The 22,529-nt window shown below is 32.6% G+C and overlaps 1 long non-coding RNA gene across 1 annotated transcript; it reads left to right on the forward strand.

Moving 5' to 3' along the window:
- Positions 1 to 1,823: 1,823 nt before the first annotated feature.
- On the forward strand, positions 1,824 to 21,158 carry LOC123667562. The gene is made up of 2 exons (XR_006745445.1): positions 1,824 to 1,864; positions 20,443 to 21,158. It is a non-coding gene; the product is annotated as an uncharacterized LOC123667562 (long non-coding RNA).
- The last annotated feature ends 1,371 nt before the right edge of the window (positions 21,159 to 22,529 follow it).

Below are 22,529 nucleotides of genomic sequence, written 5' to 3' on the forward strand. Positions count from 1 at the left end.
TTATCAACCATCAATTTCTTTAAAAAAGTTTTTACATACATACATACATATAATCACGCTTCTTTCCCTTAGGGGTAGGCAGAGACCACTTCTTTCCACTTGCTACGATCCTTACATACTTCTTTCGCTTCGTCCACTTTCATTATTCCCTTCATACATGCTCTTCGGTTTAGGGTACTCTTGACCTGGCTTTTTTTCAATACGTCCCTTATTTGGTCTGGGAACGTCCGCCTAGGTCCGCCCTTCCAAGTCTTCAATCAGTTTTTACACCAATAGATAATAATAAAACCTTTATATTAATAAAACATAATACTTCAATCTGTCTATATTACACATTAAAACTCTAAACATTCAGCAATTAACGACATTGCCTCCATTTTCAAAGCACATGGCTTCCCTTTGTATTTTATTACCCACCTTTTAGGGAGATAATTATAGATTTAACTGCATTCTTTAAACGTTTTTATTTTATTTTAACTGTTCTATTAAAATAATCAGGTATCGTTAAGACATTTTTGTTGGTGAGTTAGTGATTATGGCAACATTGATTATTGACATTTAGTTTTTGTAAGAGATATAAAATTGAGTGATTAAGTATATAGTCAATATAGAAAGCCTAGGTACATATAGTTTTAGTTGTGTATTATATATACTTATATACCATACTGACATAGTTGTTTTTTTACGTTATTAGGTATTTGGGTTATTAAGTAAATATACTTTACTATTTTTTTTTATTGGTATATTTGTTTTAGGTGAATTTTTATTTTTTCAAACTTAATTAGAATATACAAATAATAAAAAATTGTAACATTAATTAAAAATTAACATTACTTTTATTACTTACCTACTTTTTTTTTAATAGAAACACCCGAGTTTCCTGACGGTTCTTTTCTGCAGAATCCAAATTTCGAATCGGCGGTAACTTTACTTTTAACCATAATCAATAATTTAAATTGTAAAATGACGATTTGAAATTGTTTTTGAAGCCTATTTGTATAAAGTTATTTTTAATTTTAATTATATCTATTCCTACTTAATGAAGATTATAATCTCGACCGCACGTTTCAATCTGTTTTGTGTCTTTTTTCATCCTACGTGATATTAACGAAACAATTTGTACTATTTAAAGCTACCGCAAAATCACTAACCACAAAATACGTGACAATAAAATGATTTAAGTAACAACTTTTTTTAAATTTTTACTATACATTTTACGTACTTTACGTACTTATCGACTTATCGTAGTGGTCATTTTGAAATTGCCACAATTTTTAAGCGACTCCAAAAAGGTACAGGTTGTATGTTGAAATTTCACATCACACTACCTTCATCGCGCCTCTCTCTCCATGACATTGACAGACTTATCTGCACACCATGGCTACTAAAAGCCATTAAACAGTAAGTAGTTAGGACATTTTCCTATTAATGTAGATGTTACAATGATAAAGCAGATAATAGAGATAGCCATAATATGAATGAATCTTTCATATACCGTTGCTTGTATTACTTGATAGTTCTAAATGCGTTAATAAAGATGCTTTTCCTTAATTATATTTATCATTAAATGATAAATAATAAATAAACAATCAACGGCCCCCAGGATTTTCTCCAAGAACAAACGGCCAGACCACGACAAACATCTATATGGCCAATACAAATGTCTGTCGTGAGCGGGTATCGAACCCGCGACCGCCAGTGCTACAGTCAGTGACCGCTGCGCTAACGAGTCGTCATGGTAAATGTTATTACAAACAATAAATTAAATCTTATATATAAAATTCTCGTGTCACAATGTTAGTTAACATATTCTTCCGAAACGGCTGAACCGATTTTTATAAAATTTTGTATGCGTATAGGGTAGGTGTGACAATCGACCGACATCTATTTTTTATACCTATAGATTCAAAGAAATTTAAAAATAAGTACTCCTTATATGTTCTAAAAATACATCGTGGCAATTTAATTCGTTTAAGAAAATATATATTTATTGTTTTTGCTAAACAAATATAGGAAAATATATATTATATTTATCATCATCATCATCACTTCAGCCTAACGCCGTCCACTGCTGGACATAGGCCTCCTCAAGTTCACTCCAAAAATAGCGTAAACTCTTGTGTGTTGCCCATAGTCACCACGCTGTGCAGGTTGGTGACCGAAAGGCTGACTTTGTCGCACCGAAAACGCTGCTGCCCGTCTTCGGCCTATGTATTTCAAAGCCAGCAGTTGGATGGTTATCCCACCATCGGTCGGCTTTATAAGTGCCAGTGGTAGTGGAACTGTGTTATTCCTTAGTCACCTCTTACGACACCCACGGGAAGAGAGGGGGTGGCTATATTCTTTACTGCCGTAGCCACACAGTTCATATATATATATAGCAGTATATATCTATAGATTTGAAATATCTATTACTATCAACAATGAACTCATAGATTCAAGCGTTACATATTATTTTCAAGGTTTACATTTCAAAAGTAAGCTCAACGATGTGAAACCAATGAAATTCGATGCCCCATAATATTTACAACCAAAAAAATTAAAACGTCAACAATATTTTTAATAGGCTGATGTCATTCAGCTTAATAAAGAGGTTTAGACGAAAAAGTTTTTAATCTAAAATAGTGTTATAATTAAACTCAATGTACATATACAGATAAACAAGTTTTCCGTAACTAGAAGAGAGAAAACAAACGGCTACAATGCCATTACCGTTATTGTCCTATAAAGACTATGACATCATACTTAGGGCTAGTTCACACTGTTTTAAATAATTAATAATTAATATGAATACTTTATTAGGACGAGAGAAACGAGCTTGACATTATTTCAGAAACTTTGTAATTCAATATAAATAATTATTTTACCGTAAAGCTAATATCATACTCTCATGCAATGTCGTATCATGCCAGGTAAATATTATAATACTGATCATAATTAGTTATTGTAAAATTTAACTTTGCTTTTTAAAATTGCTGATGCTATGCTGGTGTATGATATACATTTTAAGTTAAATTCTTTAAAAAAAAATTAATATCTTCAAAATCTTTATTAAACATAATATAATAAGAGAAATAAAATGCAGATTAAAAAAAAACGATCACAAATTACTTTTCAAACTACAAATTAAAAAAAATGTAAACATAAATTGCCAGTTAAAAAAAATTACCGCATTAAAAAAATAATTAAAGCATGGCTTATTCAGGCTTCGTACGTATGTCCACTACACGTGTAGTATTTTTCCATGAAATCTAGGTCATGGATTATGTGCTTATGGGGTGAGACGAGAGCTTTTATTTGCACTGCATCGTGGGTGGTTTAATCTGTATGACGAGAAATATCGACGTACATTCGTACCATATAGAAATACCGCAGTGTCATTATTATTTTTTTTAATAATTAACGAGTGCCATTGTTTGCTGTTTTTAATTTATTAAAAATTCTTTTTTATAACTTCATTTTATCATAGACTAGCTATCTGCCCGTGACTTCATCTGCGTTGAGTTACTTGAAAAAAAAAACCCGATTTTGAAACATTCTACATCAGTGCTCCGTTCCTATTCATCTTAGCACAATGATATATAGCCTTTCTCGATAATCTAAGTGTATTTTCTAATATATTCTTTTCTTTAGCCAAAAGGCGATAAGTAAAGAAAGCTGTATAAACCGGAAAATACCAGATAGTAGCAGTTATATTTAGATACTCGAAACTTAACCCAGTTTCAGAAGTGACTTTAAGAATTCATCCGCATTTCGATAATTAGGTCACATGTGGGTAAGAGGTTCTGAAAGAGAATTGGTGTAACATCTTCAAGTGTTGCTTAATACTGTCTATACTTTTATTAAATACGTTAGTAATTCTGTACTGAAGTTATTTTTGAAAATTTGTTTTGGAGGGTAGTCTGGAATCGATACTGGAATTAAAACTGTTTTTTTTTTCCGCATGAAATTTTTGGGTCAATGAAGGATTTTATTTGATAAATAATAATTTTTTTTTAAATAAATTGTCACTAAATAATATTAATTTGAGGGCCTTTTTTACCAGTTGTGAATAACGCTATTTGACGGATGAAGGTATCCGATAGATAATTTTTTTTTGATATATTATTATTTTTCACAATCGAATTCCATTGTATTTATGAGATATTTTTATTCGCAAATAGGTATTTAAAACGTGTACTTTATTAATACTGGTGAAACAACCCTGAATCAATAATGAAAACTCTATCCAACGCCAGAACTTGGCTACTTGACTCCACCACAAGAACATAACACTTCTTGAAAGTAGCAGTTATTTGACTGTAATCTGTAGTATTTCTGGGTGTTTGTGCAGTCCTTGTGGGTCTCCCCACCGTGCCTCGGAGAGCACGTTAAGCCGTCGGTCCCGGTTGTTATCATGTACACCTGATAGCGATCGTTACTCATAGTAGGGAATATATCCGCCAACCCGCATTGGAGCAGCGTGGTGGATTAAGCTCTGATCCTTCTCCTACATGGGGAAAGAGACGTATGCCCAGTAGTGGGATATTGCAGGCTGAAGCGTTGTTAGTATTTGAAAAAAAACTAGTTAGGCTTCTATTTTGAATACGGTATTTTATCTGTGGTCTCCTATAAATTATTAGTTTTTAAAAAAGCTAATCTAACGTTTGTTTTAATAAAATTGATAAATTCACAAAATCTTTTGAAAACTTTTTGTGTTAAAATGTCTGTAATTTCATTACACATAAATGATTTCTAAACACGATGAGATCTGCGATAAAATTGATTATTCCTCTCGCATCTGGTCTAGGTCATGCGAGCGTGACTCCTATCTAGACTGATGTAGGCACTAGAATGCCTGTCATCGTCGCATTAAAATGCGAGTACAGCTTAACAGTTTTCGTGAATCTTAGATAATAATAATTATTTAATTTAAATGGGATTTTAAATGTAAGTACCTAGATTTTGTGTTTGTTTATTTTATTAATTAAGTTTTTTTTAGTTAATTTTGTGTGTAAATAAAAGTGATTAATATATTTTTGCATAGTCACGGATTCAAAATTAACAAGATCTGATTTTATTTACTATTATATAAAGAAAAATAAATCACCTTAAATGTACGCATGCGGATAGCATCTAACATATTTTTTTTTTTAATTTGGTACAGAAATTATTTAATTCTTTATTTTTTTCTCCTTATTCTCGAGAGGCAGTTTGTATAGAGAAAATTTATAAAAATCAACGTACTCATCAAGAAAAAAAATTCGAGGTACAAAGTTTACCGACTCAGCTAGTAGTGGTAGAAGGATTCGAGCTTAATCCACCACGCTGTTCCATTGCGGGTTTAAGATTGGATAAAAAGAACAATTTGCATATACTTATTAAAATTCATTGTACTACTAAATGACGTTTCAGATTTTTTTTACAATTTTTCATAGTTTATTGAATTACTACTTCATTATTACTTGAATTACGAATCAAAATTTGATTGTATTTAGAACAGATATTAAGAAATTCAATCATTACTATTCTTAAACTCATTATTACCCAAGTTTATGAATTACGAATTCAATTAGACGTCTTACTTGAAGCCCACGCATATTTATCGTTCATGTAATCTCGTATTGAATAATTTATTTATTTATTTTTATTTATTTATTTATTTCATAAGATACACCAGCGATATACTGTATAGTCATTACAACTATTATTACATTTTTATCTAGTCCGATTACAGTTACCATTACAGGTGTACACAACATTAGATACAATTTGTCCGGTAAAAACAAAATTCAATTTGAAAGTTAAAACTAAAATAAAACAGTAAAATTGCATTGTTTAGATAAATTACACAATAAAAAAAATATAATAAATAGCAAAAAGTTAATCAAAAATTGTATACAGAATTGTGATGAGATGAAATTATAATTTTATTACTTTCATAGATTATCATTTAAAGAGATATGTATTGAACAATGATAGAAATAATTTAATTTGGAACACAAGTCATAACTATACATACAAATATAATTTTTTCTTAAAACTAAATAAAGTGTCATGAAAAATGTCAATGTCAATGTCAGGGTTAGTTAGGTTATTGTAAGCATTAATCATTCTATTAATTGGGGAGAATTGTCCTAGATTAGACTTAGAGAAATTTGAATTAAAGGGTTTTTGTTGAGAATTTCTAGGTGTACGGCGTGGAACACTGATGCATATCTGGTAGAGCAAGTCGGGGGAATCCAAGTTATTTCGAACAATTTTAAACAGGGTTATGAGATCAGTTACTTGTCTTCGCTTTTCCAGGGGATGTAATTTAAAATGTTTTAGGCGAGCGGCGTAGTTGGCTCTGTAGGGACTTGTATTGTCTTTGAAGGCTAGGTACCTCGTAAAAGAGCGCTGCACCCGCTCTAGCCTGTTGACATGCGCTCTGTAGTGCGGGTTCCATGCCGAGACAGCGTATTCTAGAATGCTACGTACTAGTCCATTGTAGATCCTGGTGATGCAGTCGGTTCTTTTAAAATCGGCGGTGTTACGCCTGATAAAACCCAGCAATTTCCAGGCCTTGCTGGCAATATAATCGATGTGATCTTTAAATGTGAGCCGACTATCGAGGATAATGCCGAGATCTCTAATGACAGAGACCTCTTCGAGCTGCTGTTTTTGTATGAAGTACTTTGAGTGTACTAAGTTCTTCTTGCGGGTGAATTTTATGTGAGCACATTTTGAGGCATTTAATATCATTTTGTTTTTGGTGCACCAGTCTTGGATAGAGTTTAGGTCCTTCTGGAGTAAGCAACTATCTTCAGCGTTCTTTATAACCCGGTAGATTTTCAGGTCGTCAGCGAAAATGGAGGACTCACTATACTTTATACTTTGGGTAATGTCATTAATGAAGAGCAAGAATAAGATTGGCCCCAAGTGTGAGCCTTGAGGTACTCCTGAAGTAGCGATGAAGGGATCGGAAGTGTAGCCTTTTACAGTTACGCTAAGAGTTCTATTTACAAGATATGATCTAAACCACGAGAGCAATGGATCGTGGATCCCGTATGCCCCTAGCTTTAAGATTAAAATGGAGTGGTCTACTTTATCGAAGGCACTACTAAAATCGGTGTAGATAGAGTCGACTTGCTGCCTGTTATCGACGTTTTTACACAGATCCGATACGTAGGCTATAAGGTTTGAGACTGTGGACCGATTGCAGCAGAAACCGTGCTGGCGAACTGACAACATATTGTTCGAATAATGAGACAAAATGGGACATAGAAGCTTTTCAAAGACTTTCGAGAATACGTTAAGTATGGAAATAGGTCGGTAATTTTGAACGTTGTGCTTTGCTCCTTTCTTAAAGATAGGCAAGATATTTGCAGCCTTCCATGCATCAGGAAAAGTTGAAGATTCTAAAGATTGATCTAAGATTATTTTAAGAGGTAGGGTTAGATATTTATGACATTTTTTGATGAAAATTGGGGGTATACCATCTGGTCCTGCACCTTTGCTTGGATCCAGTGACTTGAGCACTTTATCAATATCTCGTTCCGTTATATAGATCCTAGAGAGTGATTTCTGAGTAAAAAATTCTGTAAAGTTGTTATCATTGTTTATCTGATTGCTGGTTTGAGCATGAGAGAATAGGGAAGAGAAATGTTCTGCAAAAAGATTGCTTATTTCGCTACCCGAACTAGTTGTTTTATTGTCAAGGGACATTTCGGATGGGATTTGTGTAGATATATCCTTACGCTGTTTTATGTAGGACCAAAACTTTCTGGGTTCGCGTGAAATAGCCTGTTCAGTTCCCTTAATATAGTCAGAGTAGCAGTTTTTCATTAATGATTTGACCCTGTTTTTAGCAAGGGAAAGTTCAAGTTTATCTCTGGGATTACCGTAAATCCTGACTCTTCGTCTAATTTTTTCTTTTTCAGAGATTAGCTTTTGTAAATTTGACGTGAACCAAACGGGGTGCCTCCAGTTTTTATATTTAAATTTAGGGATAGTGCAGTCGATAGTCCTATTAAGAATACAATAGAATTTCTGGACCATGATATTAACATTAGGGCAGTTTTTGAGTTCATAGTCCCAATCAACATTTCTCAGTGCCGAATTTACAGCGCTATAATTCGCTTTTTTAAAGCAATGTGTAGCGAATGGTTTACTAGTTAAGACCTTATTCTGATTCTTCGTGATTACGATGTCTAATACTGGATGGTGCGGATCCAACTTACTAAGCAGGTCAAGAGAATTAGATACTTTAATATTTTCAAAGTTTGCAAGTACCAAGTCCAAGACGCGTCCATTGTGATTTTTTATGCTGTTGTAATTAACTAGATTATTCAGCGAGAGAAAGTCGACTAGTAAGAAGCCCAGGTTACTACTATAGTTCGTGGGTGAGGTTTGCGCAGGATTATTAACGTCACTAGTCCAATTAATGAAACCCAGGTTAAAGTCACCCAGAATCAAAAGATCGCCCTGGTAAGACCGCATAACTGAGCTTATGTTGTCCAAGACTGCGTTTAGGGTATTAACATCTACGGGTGGTGGCAGGTAGAGCACGCAAACCAACAGGTTTTTTGACACACCGCCATTATCAAACTTTATATTAATGATGAGTTTTTGAAAATAAAACATTTGTAACATGCGATTGTATTCAATCATAAGATTGAAAGTTTAATCCTGTATATTTTATTATTTATTTCATAAGAAATAGCTAACAAGCTAATGCTAAGTAGTGATGTTTACTACTGATACTTATGGATGGCCGCTAATTTGATTAATAATAGAAATAATAGTAACATAAAATGGAATAGCAAATTCTAATTCTAGACTTTATTTAATTACCCAACACTGTCAAATATCAGCCTATCTTCTAGGCTATATTACATATATTTATTTTAATTAAAACCTGACGTTGTCAGTTACAATCAATTGCGCTTATTGCAAGTCAATGTTACTTTACAATTGTGATTGACGTTATTTCCGTTGCATTTTGCATTCCTCGATAGGAAAACCTAGGCATTTTCTTGTAGACTTAATTTATAATGATTGCATATGAAATTATGCATATGTACATAGTTCATATCTCAGCTATTGTTATTATATAACAGTTCAGGGAATAAATCTTATTTTTTCCCTGAACTGTTCCTGAATTTTCAATCGTGCAGGGACTGAATGAAATTGGAAAGTCTGTTTGTAATATTAAAATAACCACTTTTACTTAATGCATATGGATGTATATACGGTAAATATACTAAAATCACATTTTTTTTTAATTTTTGTCTGTCTGTCTGTTTGTTCCAGCTAATCTCTGAAACGGCTGGACAAATTTTGATGGGACTTTCACTGATAGATAGCTCATGTAATAAGGAGTAACTTAAGCTACTTTAATTTTGGAAATTTATTTGTTAACTCTGCGAACTAAAAAATAACTATTTTGTTAAATTCCACGCGGATGAAGTCACGGGCTCAGCTAGTTTTTATATAAAAGACGAATATTTTTTTTTCCAAAGCTAATATACAGACATTTATTCATTCACAGTCCGTCCAATAACCCTAATTCTATAACCCATCCTACCTCCTAAGTGATCGTCTTAAAAATTTCATTCTATCCGCAATAAATCAACATGACTAAGTATAGCCTTACATAAAAAATTATATTAATTTATCGAAGACCATTCCTTACAGGAGAATATATCTAACAGGAAAGTCAACCGAAAGGCACACACGAAGCCTTAATTTCCGTGTCCATGTATTGCTCTTATTTAAATTTTATTCGATGCATTCCTGTTAATATAAACGGAACGTAATTCGTGGCATGTCGTTACGTCTCGTATCTGATGCACTTTTATTCAAACAATTTAACTTTAATACTGACGCGTGACAGCGTGAAGTGCGTTCGTTTGACGTCAGTTAGGAGATTATAGCGTTTTTCTGACACGACGCTCGAGGGCAAAATCCGCGCAGAAAAAAAACCTCAGTAAAAGTTAATGTCTATTGTTTTGATTTATAAATTGGCTAGATTACCCGGTGAATTTCGTATCACCGATATATATTTGTGAAAAATATAGAAAAATGACATAAATATTTGACATAAAATTATTTGAAATAAAATTGTCGACACATTTTTAGTATTTTCCGTTGCTTATTACGTATGTTTCTCATCGTTTAAACCTTCCCTGAACTTCCACAAAATAGGCCAAATCGGTCCAGCCATTCTCGAGTTTTTGCGAGACAAAATTGATTTAATATAAATATACATTAATTGATTTAGCCTACATCATCCCATATTTGGGCATACTCTTTCTCCATGTATAAGAAAGATCAGAGCCGCGGGTTGGCGGATATACCCTACCATGACAACCGCTATAAAGTGTTTTATAATAACAACCGTTGTCGACAGCTTAACGTGCTCCTCGAGGCGCGGTGGGAAAACACACAAGGACCGACACCCCAGATAGGAAACAAGCATTTGTACCAATACACATATCCATCCCGAGCGGGTATCGAAGCCGGAACAGCTGGTGTTTAAGCGTCGCGCACATACATGCACCACTACACGAGTACGGTACTGCAATTATTTTATTGCTTGCCAATTGAATAGGCTGAAATAAATTGGTCTGTAAATATTATAACTTAAATATACGTAGTAGTTAAAACGAATGTAGTAAATTTAGTAAAAAAGGTTGTCAAAATGTATGAAATTGTCATAAGTTTTGGTTATAATTTTATTTTTTCCTTAATAATTTCTCTAATTTCCATACATCTTAATCGGTTGTTTTCAAACGAAAATGTCAATCACTAAATCGTTTTTATTATATTTATTTAATATTTTATGGCTCGCATTATAGAAATATAACATTTTGTAAGAATTATAATAATAAAATTGTGCAATGTCTGCGTTATCACTACAGCGATTACACACAAGTAACTAATAATGGTGGGATAATTACTAGAGAGAGTATTTTTTTTTTAATTTCAAACATGTCACTTACAAGCTCATTTAATATTGAATTATAATAATCTAAATAATACTTGACTGTTTGTTTAAACGGACCATGATACTGCATTTCATATTTATTTCTATACTTACAAACGCGTGTAACTTAGCCCGACCCCAATCATCGTCGACTCATGCAGTAAGCGTGCTCTTCAATTGCCTCTCATCATCTTACATGACTGCGTTATTGAGGAGTTATCTACCACTTGGAGTTGGATTATATGATACTGACCTTTGTACTGATATAATAAAAAACGATTTGTTATTTTTTTATTTGAATATGTCAGTAGTAAAGTACTAGCGCGATCGAGAAAAAAGGCTGTCGATAAAAGGAGGTTCACTATTTTTTTTTTGTCGAATAAACTCTTTAACTGTGTTAGATTTACATTATTGATATTTATATTATTATAGTTTTGAATATCTGTGACTTCGTCTGAGTGGAATTTGAGGCTTTCATTACAAAGTATTAAATTTTGATGACAAAGAAATATTATTAATTTAGTATCCATCATGACAAGGCATCTATAACTTGAAATGATATTACATACATGTTATTAAACTATCTTATTAGTTAATTGTTAGTGTATTATTAATAACTTAGTAATTGTCAGTAATTTTATCATTTCTACCTAATCTTTTATTTTTTTTTATGTCTTGTCGTGTTAATAAATTTACAGATAATATGAACTTTTTCATATCAGGATTATGTTACGCTTTTAATTCGCGTCGTTGTACGCCGCGAATCTCGACGTTTCTTTGTAATTATCTGTCACACGATATGTTTGTCGGTAAGTTAAGCGGGATTATGTTCGCCATAAAAAATGATGTGCGTTAATATCATCGTTACATGCGCTGTATTTAAGTTTAAATGTATTAATTTCAGCTGTAATATAAAAGTTCAGTGACCTTTTTTCTATTAACGAGCATTTTCATTATATTGTCTCAGAAATCTAACCATGACACGTAGTTTATCTTTACTATCTACTAGATATTACCTGATTTTAAATTGACAGGTTTGATTAGTTCAAATAACTAAAAGAAGAATTCCCCTCTCTTACGTCACTCCAGTCGAATAAGAATCCTTTTTTTTACGTGGGGAAAATCCATCCATCCATTAATATAGATATCCTCCGGCACGGGTGCGCCAGAGGGTTATGTCAGACTCCTACTGACTAAAAACCACCACGTGTGAGCAATCGTCTGCCTGGGTGGGGCGAGATGGGGCGCGCTAGCATTCGCCACTCGAATAAGAATCCTGTGTCAGGGGTTCAGACAAACAACAGAAACACAAATTTCCAGGTCTTGACAAATATTTGTATAATCTTTATAAAATTTGTTGAGCAAGGATTGGACTTTGTCATTCTGACTGCTTATAAACTTAGATTATAAACTATCTAAAAATATATGATAAATACACTCATATAATTTTTATGATACACGTAAGGCGTATTTCCTTACTAAAAATATTTTTGAAGTTTTTCTTCTTGTGGCGCGTCAGGAAATAATGATGAGAGTAAATTGTTACGATGCGCGCCCACGTTTCAGCCTCTAATATCCCACTACTGAGCATAGGCCTCTTTCCCCATGTAGGAGCAGGATCAGAGCTTAATCCACCACGCTGCTCCAATGTGGGTTGGCGGATATATTCCCTACTATGAGTAACGATCGCTATCAGGTGTACATGATAACAACCGGGACCGACGGCTTAACGTGCTCTCCGAGGCACGGTGGGGAGACCCACAAGGACTGCACAAACACCCAGACCACGGCAAACACCTGTATGGCCAATACAAATGTTTGTCATGTGCGGGGATCAAACCCGCAACCGCCAGCGCAACAGATACAATCCATGGCTGTAACCGTTGCGCCCACACAATCACAAAAAACCGACACCCTGAAGTTAGTTAGTCAACGAAGAAGAAGTTAGCAACGTGAAGGTAGCTAGCCAATAAAGTATAGGGTTTGACATGCGTACATAAGTACACACACACACTTTTTTATAAGAAAGAAGTAGTGTAGCTATAAACACAGTCATAGACTCTTATACCATAATACAAACACTTAGTATGTCATAACGAAATCTCTCGAACACGGGGTGTGGTAAAAACAACAGCGAAATAATTCCATAGAACGATGTCGCCACGAGGTCACATAAGCTATTAGAGCGACCGTGACATTAATGAGGATTTACATAAGCATACAGATATAAATGATTAGATATTTGGTAGAAATAATGTTAATAAAAAGTGGAGATTATCTAAAGTTTTTTTTTTATGAATTAGCAAAATTAGCTTATTATATTTTATTGTAGTTATATAGCGCCTATTTCTCCTGAACGTAGGCTTCAGCGTGGTGGATAGCTTCGATCCTTCTCCTACATGGAGAAGGTCTATGCCAGCAGTGGGATGTCACAGATTATATCAATCGTAGAGATTAGATTTTATTTTAAATTTTGTTTAAAAGTTCACACCTAGTAATTTAAACATCATTCAGTCTTAGGCTTAACCAAATCAATCAACTGCAGTTATAAACTAATTATAATAATTTATTAAATTATTCACAATAAATTTATATTAATATTCATCTCGTGTATATTTTTTGTCTATTTCAAAATAATATATTTTCGATGCTATATTCCATTCATGTATAATACTTGTAGTTAAAAAGTCATTAATAAAAGTTAAAGAATAACAAAAGTTTAAAATTAAAACAAAGATTCATTCACCTTAAGGCAATAAAGGAATAAAAAGCCGAGACGCTGGTTTGTCCAAATCAGAATTACAAAATTGACAATACATTATGCATTAGAATGCAAAAAGTCGCCATCTTGGTTTCCGAACAAAACTAACTATTTTCTTACGGGATTTTAAGCATCTTTCTTTTGTTTTTTTATACACAATTGTTATATATTGTTTATTATATTGTCAGAATAACACAGATAATATCGAAAATGTTAAGGAGAATTGAGATAATAGGAAGGTAGTTTATCAAAGTGGTCGAGATTACAATCTTGATAGAGTTTTATGGACCGTACAAATATTAGGCTCCTGTTGCCAGAGTAATTTAATAAGTGACTCGAACTCAAATATTCTTTAAGATGAAATCCCTTGGAACTTAAAAGAGGAAATACAAAAAAAAAATTATGCTCACAACAAACATTTCTATGACCTTTACTAACTTTTTAGCCGATTTCAAATAGGAGAACGTTTTCAATCCCATCTTTTGTGTTTTATGTGTTACATTACTTTTATTGAGTGTAATAATTTTAAGGACTTTTTTAAACGAAAGCTTGTTATGTGGTCTCATTTAAGTGTGATCGAGATCTGACGAGCAGTAAAATAGTTTCGTTGTATTATTTGTCGATGTAATTGAATTGATTTTTTTTTTTTTTGTTTGCGGGCAAACACAATTATAATAATATAAGCAGTGAGTAATCTCGCTACTACTAGTAGAACAGCCAGTTGCTACAATCACTGCTTCAACATAGTATCAGTTCATTAATCATAGTTTTTCATTATTTCCTTTATTTTTATAAAAAAAGCTCGTAAACATCACGGAAGCGAGTCATAAAAAGCCGTTGACAAGACAACTACTAACCTTATTACGACGTACGTAGTAAAAATTTAAAAACTATATCCTCATTGAAGATGGCACGATTCCCAGCGAGAAAGTTTTCTGCGAATCGTTAGCAATTGCATTTAGGACTCATCTAGATAATAATTGCCTAAGACTAGATTTTTAGTCTAGATTTGTTTTATTGTTTTTTAAGTATTTAAAGATACTTATAACTACATTTTAATTTAGACCATTGCTTTCACTGGTGACAAGAGGGCTGGTGCATTTTTTGCCCAGATAATCGGCATAGCGATTCAACGGGTAAGCCTGCCAGCATTCTTGGCACCATTCCACGCGGACATAATTTATACCATAACTATCTGAAGTATTTAATTCTTAAGCTGTGAATTGTAAATATGTATAATATTGTAAAATTTTGATTTGGAAGTTGTTTTTTTTTTTGAAATATTGTGGTACACGACTACAAACTACTTTTACAATATATTAATACTAAATACTGTATAAATATTAATAAGCTAAGCAACTCTACGTTTGTGTATATACAACAGCCGACTGATATAATTATATTTTATTTATGATAAATCTTATATATAAAATTTTCGTGTCACAATGTTAGTAACAATTTACAAGTAACCGCTGGGCCAATTTTATGAAATTTTGTGTGCATATCGGGAGTTCTGAGATTCGGCCAACATCTATTTTTCATACCCCTAAGTTATAAGAGGGGGAGATTTGGGGGTTAATATATATGTTATATAGCAAAACAACGTTTGCGGGGTCAGCTAGTATACATAATAAATAATACGTATTTAAATAGATACAGATATTAGACCCAAACTAGGATCGGAAATAGAACCCACTAACCTCGCAGCAGAAAGCAGGATCACTAACAAACTGCGCCAACGGGCTATTTTTTTTTTATTCAGTTGATTTAATTCAAGATGCGTCATATTATGTTAACATACTCATTTGTTATGAAGAATTAACACATGTTTGAAAATTAATAACTATGTTACACAGTCTGGTGGTTGAGATGCAAAATTTAGTTCAAGGTTACGTTTGTATATAAATTTAATATATTGTATAATATTTGTTATTATATGTCAGACTTACGACTGTTTTCAATACTTTATATATTTCAGAATTTGCTTACTAGAGATGGAATTTTGACATATTAAACATTTTGAATTGTAGTTTTGATCAGCAGCTCAGCTCAGCCTATGGCAGTCCACTGCTGGACATAGGCCTCCCCAAGTTCGCGCCAGACATCCCGGTTTTCCGCAATCCTCATCCAGCCTGCACCGGCAATCTTACGTAGATCGTCGGTCCAACGGGGCGGAGGACGTTCCACACTGCATTTGCCAAGACGCGGTCTCCACTCTAGGACCCGTCTGCTCCAATGGCCATCGGTCCTGCGACACAGAGGACCAGCCCACTGCCACTTCAACTTGCTAATTCTGTGGCCTATGTCGGTTACTTTTGTTCTCTCGCGGATAGTTTTATTTTTAATCTTATCTTTGAGAGAAACCCCAAGCATAGCCCGTTCCATTGCTTGTTGTAGTTTTGAAATTTAGTATTATTTTGTTAACCGACTTCCAAAAAAGGAGGAGGTTCTCAATTCGACTGTATATTTTTTTTTTTTTTTTTTATATGTTACATCAGAACTTTTGACCGGGTGGACCGATTTCGACAAATTTTGTTTTAATCGAAAGGTGGTGTGTGCCAATTGGTCCCATTTAAATTTATTTGAGATCTAATAACTACTTTTCGAGTTATATCTAATAATGCGTTTTTACTTGACGCTTTTTTCGTCGACCTACGTTGTATTATACCGCATAACTTTCTACTGAATGTACCGATTTTGATAATTCTTTTTTTGTTAAAAAGAGGATATCCCTAGTTTCGTACCATGATAAGGAAACCAGGATCTGATGATGGGATCCCAGAGAAATCGAGGGAAACTCTCGAAAATCCGCAATAACTTTTTACTAGGTATACCGATTTCGATAATTTTTGATTTAATCGAAAGCTGATGTTTATCATGTGGTCACATATAAATTTTATCGAGATCTGATTACTACTTTTTGAGTAATCTTTGATAACGCGTAGTTGCTTGACTATTTTTTCGTCGATCTACGTTGTATTACTTGTCGATATAATTGAAGTCGGTTTTTTTTTCGTTTGCGAGCAAACACAATTATTGAGTGAATAAGGTCACAAATGAAATAGTTTATTTAATTAAAATCAAAATAAAAAAATCTTTATTCAAATAGGCTTCAAAAGAACATTTGAATATCATTTTAAACATTTAGTTAAAAGTGAAGTTACCACCAATTTTAAATGTAGATTCTGCTATGAAGAATTGGCAAAAAACTCCGCAGTTACTCTTTAAGAAAAACTATGTTACAGCTAGAAGTCGAAAAAGTTCCCAATCTTTATAACACAAGAACACAAGACAACAACATCATAGACCTTCCTTATTGATACATTATTTTACACAACAAAGAGTTCCGACACAAAAATTAATACGGTCATTTATCCTAGGCCAGTATTTTGTTTAAAAATATTTAAAAAAAAAAAACAAAAAGGTTTTTATCTCGATGCACAAAACTCGTTCAAGTTTACAGCTTTATAATGTGGAGGCTTACTTGGTTTGGTACTGGCTCTTCTCGATCAGAAGTAATTGTGGTAAGTGCGAAAGGGATAGAATATATATAAGCTTGTCTGAAGTGTTCATTCACACAGGGAGTCACTGCGCCGCATTCTGTTGTAATGACGCGTAGATATCGATAATATCGTTTTTTTTTTTTAAATTTAATCTTTAAAGAAAATTATTTGTCTAATTTTTATATAGTTTTTAATATTTCTATACTCTAGTTATATGATTAATAACATTGTTTTTATTATGGTTTAAAAGGATACTGTGACGAAACAGTTTTCTTAGAGATAAATTTGGATTCTAAACTTCAGTAAAATCTTTAATGAATGGTAGACTTAGTTTCGCAGCATTCGCAGTTGAAAAAGTTCAACAATTGACCGACGATGCCTCTGCGTGTTTAATGTTTTTTAGCTATTTCCATAGTATTATGTCTTGCGGTTTTTGCTGTAGGGTAAGTCCACAGATATTGAGACTTATTTAGCAAAAACAGGCTATTCACGGCGTTTAAAATTTTATGTATATTTACAAGAATATTGATTATTTTGATATAACCATTAATAATTGCAGTATAAACACGAGAAGGAATAACAAATTGTTGCAAAAGTCAATTAGACATTCAAAGCAATATATCTCACGAACGAAATAAACAAAATCTGTATCGAAAAAGAAACAATATCAAAATAGGCGAGTAGGAAAAAAATATTAAGATCGATAACTAAAAATCGATATTCGATATTCATAATAAACAACAGTGCACATCCCTATATAAAAGGGACAGCAAACCAGTTGACCGCTGGATTGGCGAAGAGTTTTTGTCTGGGTGTTTAGCTTATGTAATTGTCTATGTAAGGAGGTTTCATTCATGGCTGAATTAGCGCTGACTTCACTTTCATTCGGTAAAAAACTGTAGTATTTTAATAGTGTTTCTAGGGAGTGAAATAAATGACAAAAGGAAACAAAACACGGAAACGGTTTCTTTAAACGCTTCTAATTATTGTAAAAAATTACTAATTTTGGTGTATATGTATGTTATTGTCTTTTCAATCCTTTCGTTTGTATGTTTAATTAATTAATAATCAGCAATCTTTTAATTACAATTCAATAAACTTCATAATAACAAAGGGTTTTTTTTTTGCGAATCTGTCATTTTTCAAGCCCGCCATTTTAATATTTTGACGTATAGTAGAATGGCCAAAAATAAATATTTTTATTGCGTCCCATAAAGAATAAAAAGACGTTATCATGGAAAACAAAGAATTATTAAGGAAAATAACTTAATTAAAGTGAGCCATATACTTGTATGTAGTTTGTATTGGTGCTATATAGATAAAACTTATGTATCTAAAGTCATAACATTTTGTTCATTTTTCTTGTATAATATTTAAGAAACGTCCCACTGCTGGGTTTAATCTACCTTTTAAGTTAAAAATAAGGTTAATGCTTTATCTACCACATTGTTATATTGCTTCTTTATGGATGTCAAAATTTATTCCATGACAGAAGTTGATACAATTCACAAAGACCAAAATAAAGTCGAAAATTGACTATTACTAGGATTTGGTTTTTCGAGAATTTAACATTATTATAAACTAACTGCCCGGACAGACTTCATTCTGTCAAAAGTTAATAGTTTTTTTGTTGTATTAAAACCTCCTTCCGTGTGCCTTAAGGAACATACGAAAAACAAAATTAGTCGAATTGGTCGGTGGTCGAGCCATTCTCGAGTTATGCGCTTAGCAACATTCATTTTTATTAATATAGATTGGTTTTCCAACGTTCAAAATTAATGAGTGTTTTTTTTTTAGAAATTCCACAATAATTATTATTTTATTTAGTTAGTTAGACTTACTGTAAGTGCATTTTTAATTATAAATTATTAGAATGCCTTTTTAGATGATTTTGCAGAATTAAAAGTCGTTTTTCCGCAAGTTCAGAATTACAACAAATTTTTCGAACCTATCTTAAATAAATTTAGTCACCACGTATTTCTCAACAAAACTCCTCGCGAGATACAATCCTGATATCTCGGAAACGCTGTATCATTTAACCGCTTATCTTGATAAAGTAACCATAAAACTCTCATGCCCTAAGTCCTCAACAAACATGCGAGGCGTATTATTTTTACTATGTATATACATTGGAATGCTTGAATGAATTGTGAAGTTTTATAGCCTATTCGCGTGAAAAAAATAGTGTGACTCTTCATTTCTCCCTTTGAATCATAATAAATTATTCCAATTAGAACGTCAGTCTGGACTTACACGACTGTTCAATTTAAACTCAGATTTCTGATATACTGTAGATAATACTTTTGTTGTTGTACAACTTTCTCCAAGATTTTCGATTGTAGATGGGCAAATTATACTGCATAAGCAAATTGAAATTTTATAAAAGTCGATTAAATTTAGAAAAGGCATATCTTATTTTCAAAATACTTAATTGTTCTAATACAAAGATATTGTGACTTTGGCTTAAAATCTAAATATCTATGACTATATCGGCCAGGTAATTACGCCAAACAAGCGTAAAAGATGACGCAAAAAACCTCTGGGAAAAATATTGGAATGAAGAAAATGATGATGCAATTTTGACGAGATAATCGCCTTTAATACCGTTATAAGACTAGTCCTACCATTCATTTTAACCCTTGTCGCTAGTATGTTTACCGTGAATAAAGAAAAAGAATTAACAAAGGTCTAAGTAAAATAGAATATAATAGAATTAGTGTGATTAGACAAGTAAACATCACCTTTTTATTTTGATAAAATCTAATAAAAATAGGCATTTAACTGTAGCCGCTTACTTTATACAAGAAGGACATACAGATTCAACTCATTTTTATGTTATTTGGATGTAAATGAATAATACGTAATTAAAAATGAATATATTTAATGTACACAGACGACCGTCAGTTCCTAATGACAACTTGAAGGGTACAGAGATCAGTATCAACTAATTAATAATGTTCAGAATCGGATATTATTATATATTACGTGAAGCAAAAACTTTTTACCCCTTTTTACGAAAATTGCGCGGACGGAGGAGTGTGAAATTTCTTATTTATAGTTTATATGGAGAACGAGTGCAGAATGCCAATATATTTTTTTTTATTATTCATAAAAAATACATTGAATCAAAAAAAATATTACACACACACTACTATGTATTTGACACACACACGCATATATGCTCTTTTGTTTAATGTCCAAACTTATAATTTAAAATAATTATGGTCGAGGGTAGGCGCAACAGTGCTGCGGTAAACATCAGCTCCGTAAATATTACTCGTTTTTAAAATAATTAAAGTGGAAACTTTGCTATATAAGAGTAAAATAGTGATAAAAAACTGACAAGATAAGTGGAACATAAGTAACCATTTGGATTAAGTGCAGTGTTTTGTAGATAAGTGAAAAATAAAGAAAAGAAAGACTAAGTGCTAATTGACAATTTAACAACATACTAAAATTAAATTTCAAACAGTGCTCGAAATATTTTTTGGATAACTAGAAAAACAGAACTCATCGTAAGTAAAATAGCAAAATTTGTAAATAAAGTAAAATCAAATAAAAGCAAAATAAAACACGATTCATCTTAACAACCAGCGACATCTATTCTTCGGTACTTGTACTAAACCATCAAACGAAATTCCGGAAGTTTAAACACAACAATAACAGAGGGCGTTAACAATACCTAAAAATGGATGAACTTAAAAAGATGATGCAGGAATTAAAAACTGACATGAATAAGAAATTTGCCTCCATCGACTCTCAATTCTTGCAAATGGAAAAAAATATCACAACGAAAATTACCGAACACTTTGATACGAAGTTCCAGGAAATGAATAATGACTTAGAAAAACTACGTAATAAGCTGGAAGAACAGGAAAAAAGGATATATGCCTTAGAGAAGAATAATGTACAGAGAAACTTAGTTTTTTTTGGTATAAATGAGGAAGAAAAACACTATATACAGCTTCAAAAACAAATATTCGAGATTATTACCAATATTGTTAAAGTAGAAATACAAGAAACAGAACTTCAATCAATTCGGAGAATAGGGAAAAAAGGCGACCGCCCTAGGCCTATATCTGTCACCCTATCTACATTGGGTAAGAAAATTCAAATATTAAAAAATAAGAAAAACCTATCGAATACAAATATATATATAAAAGAAGAATTTCCTCCAAATATTTTAAAAATGAGAACAGAATTAAAAATTGAACAACAAAAAGAAATTGAAAACGGAAATATAGCTTTTTTAAAATATGATAAGCTTATAATAAAGAACAAAAAGGAACACATTACTAACAAAAGACAGCTTTCAACAACACCTCCTCAACTAACAGAAAATTCAGAACTATTGAAAACTAATAAAGAGAAAAAAACACCGATACAAACAAATAAAAAATATAAAACAAACAGTAACTCAATGCTGTCTTTCATTTCAAAAAATAACGATGCATGAAGATCAGAGCCCCCTCTAAAACCAAACTCAAGCTTTACAATACTTAATAGAAAAAAACAAACTCCCCCAGAACGGCTCGTCACCGCGGGGGTTTTAGACGACAACCCTTCAAACCAATTAAAATATTATATTGCAACATTCAATCTTCGGTCACTAGCAAATGAGATGAGAATAATTGAATTAGAATACGCTATATCACAAATTAAATGGGATATCATTGGATTAGCAGAAGTTAGAAGAGAGGGATATAGAATAGAAGATAGGGGCAGCTACCTACTTTATTATTTTGGTAAAACAAAAGGCGAAAAAGGAGTGGGATTTTTAGTAAAAAAACAAAGAGGGACAGAAGTACACGAGTTTATCGCTTTATCGGAGAGAGTTGCTCTACTTCAAGTTAATGTCTACGGAACTATGTTTAGTCTTATACAAGCCTACGCCCCCACTACTGCAGCTTCCGAAGCAGAGATAGAGAATATGTACAATGATCTAGATGAAGCCATCAGTAAATGCACTAAAAATATAATATTTATGGGAGACATGAATGCTAAAATAGGAAAACCAGAGATCCACGAGCGCTTAGTAATGGGAGACTATGGCTACGGTAATAGGAACTGTAGAGGTACAATGTTTATACACTTCTGTCTTCAGAACAAATTAAAAATTGTTAATACAATGTTTAAAAAACCAAAAAAACTGAGATGGACCTGGATGTCACCGGACGAAAAATCAAAGAACGAGATAGACTTTATAGCCACGAACATACCAAAAAATGTACAAAATCTAAACGTCATAAGTAAATTACATCATCCAAGTGATCACAGAATGGTTCGCATTACTCTAAATATAAAAAATTACAAACAA

This window comes from Melitaea cinxia, chromosome 28, assembly GCF_905220565.1.
Source record: "Melitaea cinxia chromosome 28, ilMelCinx1.1, whole genome shotgun sequence".
NCBI lineage: Eukaryota > Metazoa > Arthropoda > Insecta > Lepidoptera > Nymphalidae > Melitaea > Melitaea cinxia.